The following is a 12,211-nucleotide window of genomic DNA, read 5'->3' as shown; positions in this document are numbered from 1 at the left end:
ATGAGTCTTTTCATGTAAACTGTGAGCCAGTGAAAATATGGTGAGTATACTTTCTCTTTTCCCCCTTTACTCTCATTTCAGGGGCTTTTTGAAGAGTATGGTCTTATTGGAATGCTTTTATTTCAATTGCTCAGGCTGCAATCAACTAGCCCGTGGCTACTCCACAGGGAGGAGAAAGCTTGTCTTTCGGCTGGAAGTTTGTACCCTGACTGAACGGTAATAAGACCCAGAAACTTGATATCCTCTGTGTATTCCTACCCTTATACAAAGTTGTCTGTCTTGGGCATGGGACAGCCACCTAAATGACTAGCACAGCTGCCAATCATATGACTCCCCTGTGAATTTTCCTCTTCCTTCATCTAACATCCCTCCCACATCCCTGGTCTAGCCCCTTCTGGCTGTGGGAACTCCACTGGGAGGTGGAGCCAGCTGAAACCAGTACCCGATTGAATTAAACCCAACAGGGAACCATTTCCTAGGGAGGTTGGCTGTAAAGACTTCCCGTGTTGGAATGTCACTTAGATCATGATGGATTTCTGCCTTTACTGTTTTCAGTCAATGTCCTCTACTAACTACTACTTAAATTATAAAATTGGGTAATCCCCCCCTTGTAAAACTTTTCTAGTGTTTTCCATAGGTTAAAAAGGGCAGGTTCTTCAACAAACTAAAGCATGGCCTCTGCGGCATGCTCTTCAAAGACTAGCTAATCAGGACATGACCATCAGGGCATGTTCTTCAAGGCATGGCATTTTAGGGCACAGCCTTGAGGGTACGGTATTGCAGTCCATACACTAGGCACTCATCTGTAATCTAGAATGTAATGGGGAAGCAGAGAGACACTAGCATCCCTCCTTGAGGAACCCTTAGTTGGCTGGTTGGTGGTCAAAGCAATTTCCTTCAAGGGATTCCTTGGGTGACTTTGACACTAGGAACCTCTGACATAACCTGAGCATGGGACGCTACCCAGGAGTCAGAGGGGATTCTCAGGGGTAATGGAACTTCTCTCTACTTTTCTGTCTAGGAGGAGCCTGGGAGCTTCTCCTCCAGCCCCAAAGAGTCTCCCTTGGGATGCCTTTTTAACACACTGGAAACAATATAACTTGCAAAATGGAGAAAGGACTGATCTCCTCTAACACTGCATGACCTTAGTAAACAGGGGAAATGGATGGAAGTACCCCAGGTCCAGGCCTTCATGGCTACCTGGATCCCAGGGCCTCTTGCAGAACCTGTTCGGTCATTAACCAGGCCAGTAAACTCCCTCTTGATATATTGGATGATAACTGTCTAAATAGGCCTCCTAAAAGAATCCAGGTTACTGGAGGCAACACAGGCCATCCCTGACAAAAGGGACGCTGATTCTTTCTCTCTGTTCCTCTGCCTAATAGATGTGAGGGCTTCTCTCTCATTCATTTCCTGGATTAACAGCTATAATTGTAGCCAACTATGGTTAGTCTACCTCAGGACAGGGGCTTTCAGTAATATTCCAAAGCAGCTGATGAAACTCTATTTGTTCCAGGAAAATTCCCCGTCTTCTCCAGCCTAACATGGACTCCATATTTCCACTTTGATGGAAAAAACAAAACAAACAAACAAACAAAAAAAAAAACAAAAAAACTTAGTGTCTGCTCCTCTGTCCCAGTGACAAAGTTGATGAACCATGAATGCTCTTTCTCTACCTGCTGGTGGCATCTCACCTCTTCTGCCTTCCCCTGTCCTTCCTGTTTCTGTACCTCTTTAGGTGCAGCCTAGATAACCGGTTCCTATACCATCCTCAGTGCCTCAGGCACCATTGGCTCCTCTTCCCACCCTAAATGTCAAGCAGTAAAGAGCACCCCCTTGGGCCACCCACTTCAGATTCCCCTACTGGTATCCCAGGTAAAAACTGACAATGTGAAAAAATTGATTGCCTTTTAAGTGGACCCTAGTGGAACATACTTATTTAAACTAAAGTATAAATTCGTTGGACCTGGCTTTAAAGTTATCAGCATTAAATATGAAACTTATTCTACCAAGGTTTACTAAAGGTCAAATAAGCTCATGTTATCTCTGTTGCACTTTGTTAGCAAAAAAGATGACTTAAAATAATGTGTAATTTTGTCTGTCTCAAAGTTATCATGGGTAATTGTTAAGATAGCTTTCAAAGTCTTTGGTAACCTGAAACTTTAAAGTTTTGCTTTAAAGTTTGCACAGCAAATGAAATTCATTGGACATCTAGGTCTTTTCCAAATAGAATGGAGTGCTGAAGCATTGATTACTAAACATAAGGTTTATCTGCTTTTGACTTATTGTAGAGAAATTAAGGCTATTTGGGTCTATTGGAAAATGTGTTTTGTGCTTAACTGACTCATGAAGCTATCATCTAAAGAATTCTGGTGTAACAGTTTAGGATTGGTTACTAAGTTCTCAATGAAGACTAAGGTTTCTAAGTGTTAAAATTCTGCTAAGTGTACTTAAGACTGATGGAAATAAGGAAAGCAACTCTGTATGCAGGAAAATGGGAGAAATGTAAGAAATACAAAAGGAATGGAAATATGTTTTTTTGTTGAGGGTAAAAGAAAGTAATTTTGTCCTAAATGAGGCTGGTTGTTTGGAGAAAAATAGCTTAGGACAAAATTTGAAGGCAAAGCAAAGTTGTAGGAGTTTTATGTGTGGTCGGGATGGACTATGGTTCAGATGAATGGATTTTAACAATAAACTGGTATAAGGTTGAAATTCTGCTTCTCTCTCTTTTCAAAGGACAAAATTTTCTTCGATTGTTGATCTGCTCTTGATAAGAAAATATAAACAAAAGGGTTTTTTTTTTCTCTTTTGTCTGCTGGGAAAACCAAAGCTTTAGGTTTCATCGTTATCAAGTCTTTGGTCACTTAAATTTAAATTTCCCAATGGTAAAGGAGCTAGGTTTTGCTCACAACTATATAATGCTATACATTTGCCTTTGGAATCTCTTACTGCCATCTTGGTTAAATAAATAATTTAAAGTTTTAAGATTGTAATGATCTATAAGCCTATTTAGAATGTTCTCTGTAACTTTCTAAGGTTTTAACACACTTTCCCAAGATTTAAATTGTAAATGAAGTCTTTTTGACAAATTAGGCCTTTGTATTCTGTATGTTAAGTTATTTGGAAAATCACTGTCAAATAATGGTAAACCACAGGTTGTACTGCATGGGTAAATGCTGTAAGAGCTCAAATATACATTCAATTCCTAAAGTTTTAATGTTTTGGTATTGGTATAAGGTCCTCACTTGATATTCTGATTACTGAGGTGTTATATGTCACAGAAATAACCGAGTTTCCTTGTCAATTGCATCGGATCTTTAACAATGTCCATTTTGGAGATTTTGTCATTTATAATTATTCTTATTCTCTCATAAAATGCATTTTATCTTCAAGGAGATTCATAAAAAGAACTTTTAGGACAAATACATGTATTTGACTTCTTTAAGATTAATACTAAAATGGGTAAGAATTTCCAGAACTAAAAAGCTGCATTCAAACTGAGTAAGAATCAGGAACATGGAACTAAATAAACCAAGGAAGATTACAGTTTTTGTGACTCTTGTTCAAAATATTGCTGGTTCTCTAATGCTTGCTCTTCCAGATTAAGGAAAATTTCTCTTAAGATATCTGTAATACACAGAGATGTCATGAAATATTCATTTGTAAACTGAAGCATTTAACTTTTCTCTCTACCTAAACCCTCTGTAATTCAAACACTCTCATTGAGTATTTTTCCTTTCATGGCAATTATAATTATTTGCATAAGTGCAATAAGAATCTTCTCCTGGTAACTGGACACCATTGGAAATACTGGTTGTTTTGCCAAGGCTTTGACTGGAATGTCCTTTTTAAAAGGGACATGCATAGACTCGGGTATGACCCGACAGCTTTAAGGAACTAAGGTTGACTTTTTGAAACATGGAGCCATAAAACCCCTTGGAAATGTTGGCCTGATACCTTACTTACAGATTTCCCAGCAACTTTACCAGGTGAATAAAGAATGTCCCTTACTGGCAGGTGCAGGAAACTCAGGATATCTTGGGGACTTCGTGAAGAGGAATTCACCCACTTCTACAGGTGTTTCAGGCATATCTGACCAAAGTACTTGGTTTGGCTTCTGGCATGGAGAGGCTACCAAATGTTCAATCTGGAGATTCCTTATAAAAGTTTCCAGAAAAGCAAACTTTAAAAGATCCTTATGATCAATTGCTACTCTTGCTGAGCTTATGTAAATAATTAGGCCATGTTTGTTAAAACTGGACTTGTTCTACAAATGATTTGGTCTTGATTTGGCTATCTCTGGAAATGGGAGTCTTTAGAGAGAAAAACTGTTTCAAAATGCACTGTTATGGATATTAAATTCTAGTTCTGATTGTCTTTAAATGTTGGTTGTTTGCCTAAACTAGACAACTTGAGTAAACCTCAGAAAAATCGTCACAGTTTTCATGTATATTCCATGTATGGACAATCTTCTGTGCTTGTTATTCTGTGGAAATAATAATAAGATCCCATGGGCATATGATTATTTAAACCACTGGAAAATTGGATGTATTCCCCCAGTAATTATATGCAAAGACTTTTCTCATCGTAGACCTATCAATAGATAAAGACTACAGTGCTTTATTATTCACTTGAGGCTGGATTAATTCCTAAATCTCTAAATATGTAAACCAAAGTCTCCCTAAACATGATTTGACAGTTACTACAAACTCACCCCATGTACTGCCCAAAGACCTGGTTTATTCAAAGGATGGAAAGTCTAAAAAAGGGGATTTAACTCCAAAATAAAAGGGCCCCTACTGGGTACTATTATGTACTCCCACTGCAGTTAAGTTAGAGGGACATTCTTCATGGGCTCCTGTATCTAAATAAAACCTGTACCTCCTTTACAGGAAATCAAGAGCAAACTAATGTGCTTTCTTATTCCTGTGAACCCATGGAACACCTGAAACTTCTCCTAGGATGGTTGTACTTTTCTTTTTCGTTGTGCTTTCTCCAGTTTATACAAACAATTCCTTCTTACAATTGGGCCATTCAAAAGGATCACCACAGACATTTGAGTTACAAACCAGAGAGACCAATCTGATTCCTGCTACCTGTTCCCACACTCATCTGAGGATGCTTCAAGCCTAAATCTAAAAATCTCACTGGCAGCTTTGGTAGACACTGGGTTTGTAATTTGCTGTAACCATTAACCTATATATTTTTCTTGTTTCTGTATGTTCTTTTTTCCTATCCCAAAAATTGTATGGAAACCAATGTGACAATAAATTATATTTAAGAAAAAAAAAAGACAGAAAATTGAATTTGTCTGATTCCTTTGCCAGTTGTTTTTCTCTTGCTTTTTCCCAATAGGAGACACTGGAGGTAGGTATAAAGGCAGAAAGAAAGGAGAAGTACCTGGGGTCAGGCATCCACATCAGCTAGTTATCCATGTAGCAGTGAGGGGTCAGCAATGACCTGTCAGCCTCCAGACCAATGGCATTACCAGCTTCCTTGTTTAAAAATTTTTTTTGATGTTTATTTTTGAGAGAGAGACAGACAGAGAGACAGAGTGTGAGCAGGGGAGGTCCTGAAAGAGAAAGAGGGAGACACAGAATCCTAACCAGGATCCAGGCTCTGAGCTGTCAGCACAGAGCCTGATGGTGGTGGGGGCTCGAACTCACGAACCGCAAGATCATGACCTGAGCCGAAGTCAGACACTTGACAGACTGAGTCACCCAGGTACCTCATCAGCTTCCTAATTTTAGGACTGCACCTATTCTTCTTTTTTAGTCTGGTTCTCCTAACACCTTTACAACATATTTCTTATGTTTGTTCCCCTCTGTTAGTAATATTGGAATGAAGCCTGATTTTTTTTTTTAATTCAAACCTCAGTGTTACATAATTTGTATATTTATGTCTTTGTCAACTTAGAGAATGCCGAAAAGCAGACAAAATAACCAGGAAGGAGGCACCTGGGAAAGTCAGATCAAAATGTCACATTCACATTGTACAAGACAAAACCTGAAGAGTTCAGAAAAATCAAAGCTCACTTAATTCTATTCAAATGAAAATAGCACCACACCATCGGGCTTTTCTCCAGAAGGAAATCTGATAGGAATGCTTTGACAGGGAAAGCACAGCTTCCAGAAAGGTGAACCCAGATGAAGCATAAAATATGGAGACTTTCAAGCTGGCACCATCAATTAAAAATAATGTTTAATAATAATGACAATAAAAATAATTATGATACTACCACCACTGGCTGCCTGGAAATCTAAAGTAGGTAAGAAAGTAGGTTTTTTAATCATTAAAAGGAACATTTTTGTAAACTAAGGAGAATATACTCGTGTGGTATGTGTACTGCTGCTTCCTCTAAAGCAGCGATATTTGGCCAATGGCTCTTTGAGCGAGTTAGGCCAGTTCACCCTTTCTCATAGACACTGACTTTACTGACGAGGTCCCGTTAATGTTTCAACTCCTACCACATGTCTTCATCTCCAAAACTCGCACATGATGCAGCATATTTAAGGAACCGCTCTTTAATCATAACTTAATACCCACCGAAAGTCAAAGTTCCATGGACCTAAGGGAAAGCTAAAAAAAAAAAAAAAAAAAAAAAAAAAAAAAAATGCCACTTACTTGGAACAAAGGAAGTTTCTCTAAATCCCCAAACTGAATCTCAGCAACTTCGTACTCTTCAAAGGCCCATCTCCATCACTTAATCCAAAGCATTAATAAAAATTCACTCTAGTCACGCGGTTATTGTAGAGGTTGCTAAATTTGGCATCAAGGCGAGAACTTACTGTTTATGGGTCACTATGCTAAGGAAGAAGATGGGACAAAAGAAATCCCATGGGAGCGAGCTTCATCCCTGGTACCAGCCCTCAGCAAACCCTCTCTCAGGTCTGATGGGAGAACTAATGTTCATTTACAGGCATTGATCACATGTTCTTGCAACGTCATTTAAGGGGAAAGCTTTGTAGAAAATGGAAATTATTTGAGCTGGAAATGATTTCAAACCTTCAAATACAACTTGCATGGACTTCTATTAAAAAAAGAAAGGATTGGGGCGCCTAGGTGGCTCAGTCGGTTAAGCGGCCGACTTCAGCTCAGGTCACGATCTTGCGGTCCGTGAGTTCGAGCCCCGCGTCGGGCTCTGGGCTGATGGCTTAGAGCCTGGAGCCTACTTCCGATTCTGTGTCTCCCTCTCTCTCTGCCCCTCCCTCGTTCATGCTCTGTCTCTCTCTGTCTCAAAAATAAATAAAACGTTAAAAAAAATTAAAAAAAAAAAGGATCTCTCACTGTAGTTTGCTTATTTTTGTTTAGCTATACCCCTACTCTGGTAAAAATTATCTTTATACAATGACCCCATTAAGACATTTTTATGAAAAAGATTTGCAAAAGTATGTTATTTCACTTATTATAAACTATTGAAACATTGCAAGCGAGTACAAAATTAGCTTAATGTATCTAGTTCTGATAAAAAATTATCTGTTTACATGCACCAGATCTTGAGCTTTGTAAAATCTTATCATGGGGACACCAGTTTCAATAATAACTTTAAAATTAATACCACACCAGTTAAATCAAGTTTTAAAGACTCAAACATATCCAGGGTTTATATAACCCTATAAATATGTGAGGTGTTTACACTGGTGACAGTGTGATCCAAAATAAACTAATTCATATTTGATTATATTTTCTGGCCTTTAAGTTGATTCACCGATTGTTTAATGCGCACTATGGGTGAAGACGGGTTCTTTAAATGATTAGAATATGAATTACCAAAACAGTAAACACTAGATTTCTAGAAAAAAAAGCTTTAAAATAATGTCAGGTTTTAAAAATATTTTGCTTCTATTGATCCCAAAGGTATTCTGAACATTTTATAATGACTAACCAACGAGTTTAATATCAAAAACTCATAAAACTTGCATATAGTTATTTAAAATTATAATAGTTCTTAATATAGTGTATTATATAATAGAAAAAATAATAAGTATGTTGTGTTGAAATGATTACTAATGAATCAACTAGTAATTAACCACAAATCATGTAATTTAAGGATATAAATGCCATGAAGAGTAAATCTTAGCAACATTTACTAAGTGCCTATGTTCAAGTTCTGTTATAGCTATCTTACTTACATACTAAAAGGTTATTCTTGAATTTGATGTGAAAGGCCAAAAAGCTTTGTTTTAGGGATCAACATTCAATTTCTTTTAAGATCAAGTTAAATGGCATTTTTTATAAAAAAAACCAATTAGGTAGTTTTAAACTGGCTATCAATGAGTGGAAATATATGTGTGATATTTCTTTTTTATGCATGTATGAACAATTTTTTTAGGTAAATTCATCAGTGCTACAATAGTTAGAGTTCAAAAATGGCCAGTGGTTCTTTGTGACAGCATGTACTCCTCTTACTATCTTGTCTGTTATTGCTGGAAGCCGGGCTACCCAGCTTGAGTGGCAAAGCCTGGGCTGTGGACGGATTGGTGACTGCAGGGTGGCCCGCCGACAGTGAAGCTTCTTGTACTCCTGCTTTTAGGTAATTTGGCCTTAAAAGTACCGGGAATTGCCCTCGGCAGGCCCCCTGGGAAAAGAACCATTAGGGAAGAAAATAAAGTTCCGCAAGAAATTGTAATGCCTTACATTTAGCCCTTTCCATTCCCTATGGAGACCCTCTACTTGCAGGAAGGATAGCCTCCTGCATTTGCCAGCAAAGGCGGCCAACGAAGGAGAGACATAAGGATCCGAAAGCCCCACTAGGGTAACTAAGGAGTGTATCTATGGACACAGGTCACTCTGACCCCTGGGCCCACGTGGCCCCCAAGAGGCATTCCAGATGATGATTGAACTTAGTCGGTTAAAGTACAGAATGGCTCATTGGTTCCTAGGTGCATTGTCTTTCTGAGAATGTATAAAGCATGGGTTTCTAAGGCCCTCTTGGCCCCCTTCCTGGCACCTCGGACTCAGGCAAACACTTTTGTTCTTCAAAACCACGAATGGTTCAGGGAAACAACTAAGAGGTCATGTCCCTGTAACTGTTCCACTTGCGATGTTGAGACATAAATGACCTTTCATGAAAACAGAAAGCAAATACTTTGTAAATTATAGATAAACGTAGATACACAATAAAAACAAAAAAAATTAATCAATAAGCAAAGGGCAGGAGGGAAAGTTATGACAAAACAATCATGTTATTCCTTATTGGGCGATTATACAAAAGAACAATTTTAGAATTAGGTAATGTTAGAAAAACATAGATGACATATGTTACAAGGAAATCACTAGCAAATATAATGCTACGTTTACTGCAATAAATCGGCCAGTTCAACACACTGCCCATGTCTGTGTCCATTTTTATTTTAGTTTTAGTTTTTTATTTTAGTTTTTTATTTTCCAGTTTTTTATTTTAGTTTTATTTTATTTTCACCGACGCCGTTCTTCCCTCAGGAACCCCTGGTTGCTGGAGCTGGTCTCTGGCATGTTATTGTTAAAATTACCCATTAGCAATCCGTGGAATGCTGAGCAGGGAATGAGGGACGATAAACAATGCCAGAGGCATTGAACAACTCACAGCTACTATTGATATAACTATCTTAACACCAAGGCCAGTTCTCACAAGCACTGACAAAGTCGGAGTATCACAAATCTAAATACGTCACTATTTGTTTTCACTTCTCTGGTGATTGATGTCACATTGGTACCTCATCTCCCATTATCTTCTCAAAGGACACATATCCTTTTGTAATCACTAATCTGTAACGTATGACCCAAGTATAGGAGTCTAGTGGCAGTGTCTGGATGTATCTGGAGATTTAATTGATTAATTCTATGGAGTGCTTCCTTGCAGTGCGCTGATACATGGCCTAGCTTTGGTAAATTGGTCATTGGTGTTTTATGTGAGATTAAAGTGATACATAATATTCTGTGTGTCTTTCTAGGAGAAACAGCTGCATAGATAGGAGTTCTATAGGCTGTAAAAATAAACAAAACTTGCTTCAGATTCCTGATTCAGATCTCTGTTACTTATAATCCACAGACAGGTTATTTAAGCTTCCTGATATTTGAAGTTCATCATATTTAAAATAGAATATTTGTACAGATTCAGTTAGAAAGATTTTTTGAATCATTTATATGTGCTCCCTAAATAATATTTGTTACATTACTATTCCTGATAAGCATAATGGTGTATCACTCAACTGAGATAAATTTGATGTTTTTAAAAAACTTCCTTGGCTACATTAATACTGTGACTAATACTACAGTAATTGTATAACACCGTCTTTCAAATTCCAGTGTATTCCCAACTAGATATCCATGCAATAAGGAGGTCTAAGCTCATGGCTTCATTACTTCCTAATGTTTAGACTATTCACTTGCTCATTCCACCAACATTTACTGCTAATTACAATGTGACAGTTGTTCCCAAGGCTGTAGAGATGCATAAATTGAGGACGCAAGGCAGTCTCTGTTATAGGCTTAGGTATCCAATGAAGACTTTTTATTTATTTATTATTTTTTTTCAACATTTATTTATTTTTGGGACAGAGAGAGACAGAGCATGAACGGGGGAGGGGCAGAGAGAGAGGGAGACACAGAACTGGAAACAGGCTCCAGGCTCTTAGCCATCAGCCCGATGCGGGGCTCGAACTCACGGACCACGAGATCGTGACCTGGCTGAAGTCGGACGCTTAACCGACTGCGCCACCCAGGCGCCCCAAGACTTTTTATTTTTAATAGTCCCATACCACCTCTACAGAACAATAAACCTGGATCATATCAATAAAATATGACTCTGTACTTTGTTGAAAGTATGGTCTAATAGACATCAGTAACATCAGTACTGTTTTCTAATGTTTATTTCCAGTTGATCAAATCATGTAATTGATGTAAAGATTAATTAGCATATATATATGCATATTCTTTATACTTATGCCTTGTTATTTTTTCCATAAGTTATCAGTAGAGGAATAAACATTTACTTTTTAAAGCACTATCAGTCAAAGAACATAAAAAGGAAAGTATAAGCCATTGCAATTCAGCGTAGAACAGTTGATAACCCTCAAAATACTGTTACCATAAGAAGCATTTCCAAGAGAGAAGCTCTTTGGACAATGTTTCTGATTCAAAGAAAAATCTAAAAATTAAAATGTTTATTTTTACTTGCTTTAATAAAGAATTTGAAAAATTCCACTGTCAAGTAAAAAATGGCACAATTTTCTTAATTTTCAGAAAAAGGGAAGTTTTTATCCAAAAGAAAGCTTCTATTTAGTGATTTTTGAGTGATTATACTGCATGAAAGTACAAAATGTCTCCGGAACCACAGATGTTTACAAGGTTTTTAGTTTTTGGCACATATTTTATTGAAACATGCCAAATAGGTGTTTTCAAACTGCATTCCATTCTACATCCAGCCAAGGAACCTTATTTGGTATGGCTTATGCTTGAAAGCAAATGTTATAATAAGCTGGAACACTGTTTATATATTTTTTTAACTTCTAACTCTCCAGTCATCAACACTGTCAGGAACTTTCTCTTTTCTGACCATCGCAGTGGAGAATTATACATACAGCCCAATGATTAGGACATCAAGTCAGTTATTTATAAAATCTGGTCCTTTGATGCCATTATCATTTGAAAAAGAGGGATTGGAAGTCATTATGAATGATTTCCGGTCCCTTTATGCTCCTGGGGACAGAGGGCTGGGAGGGAAGGATGTTTGAAAACAGTGTCCAGAGTGATAGAGAAAGGTCAGTGCCAAGGTCATGGACGTGCCAAACTGTCCTATTTTTCCCCTCCTAAACCCATACCATGTTTTGGTGTTGCAGTTAGTATGGTCACATGTTCTCATCCTATGACCCAACCTACAGAACAAGGCAACTACAAGATTCATGGACATTGTTATGTTGAACTTGAAAGTCGTATTACAGGTCATGATTAAAGCAAGTCAAAGAAATCAGTGGTCCCACAAACAACTAGCCACATGACCTCCCCACTAAGAAAGCATCAACGGTTCTTTCAGAAAAATGTTTATGTCATGATTCTCAACTTTTTTCTTTTAAATTATGTCCAGTTTTTCTTCTCCATGTATTCTTATAGTCTACTTCCCCCAAAATGTTTCCCCCTTAATATTGTTTACTCATTCATTTATTTAACATTTCGTAAAGGAAGAAAAATAAACTTGATTCAAGTTTTTTATTTAAATAATCAGATATAAAAA

This window comes from Herpailurus yagouaroundi, unplaced genomic scaffold (assembly GCF_014898765.1).
Source record: "Herpailurus yagouaroundi ecotype Mexico unplaced genomic scaffold, PumYag 162437, whole genome shotgun sequence".
NCBI lineage: Eukaryota > Metazoa > Chordata > Mammalia > Carnivora > Felidae > Herpailurus > Herpailurus yagouaroundi.
This window is presented reverse-complemented; position numbering follows the sequence as displayed.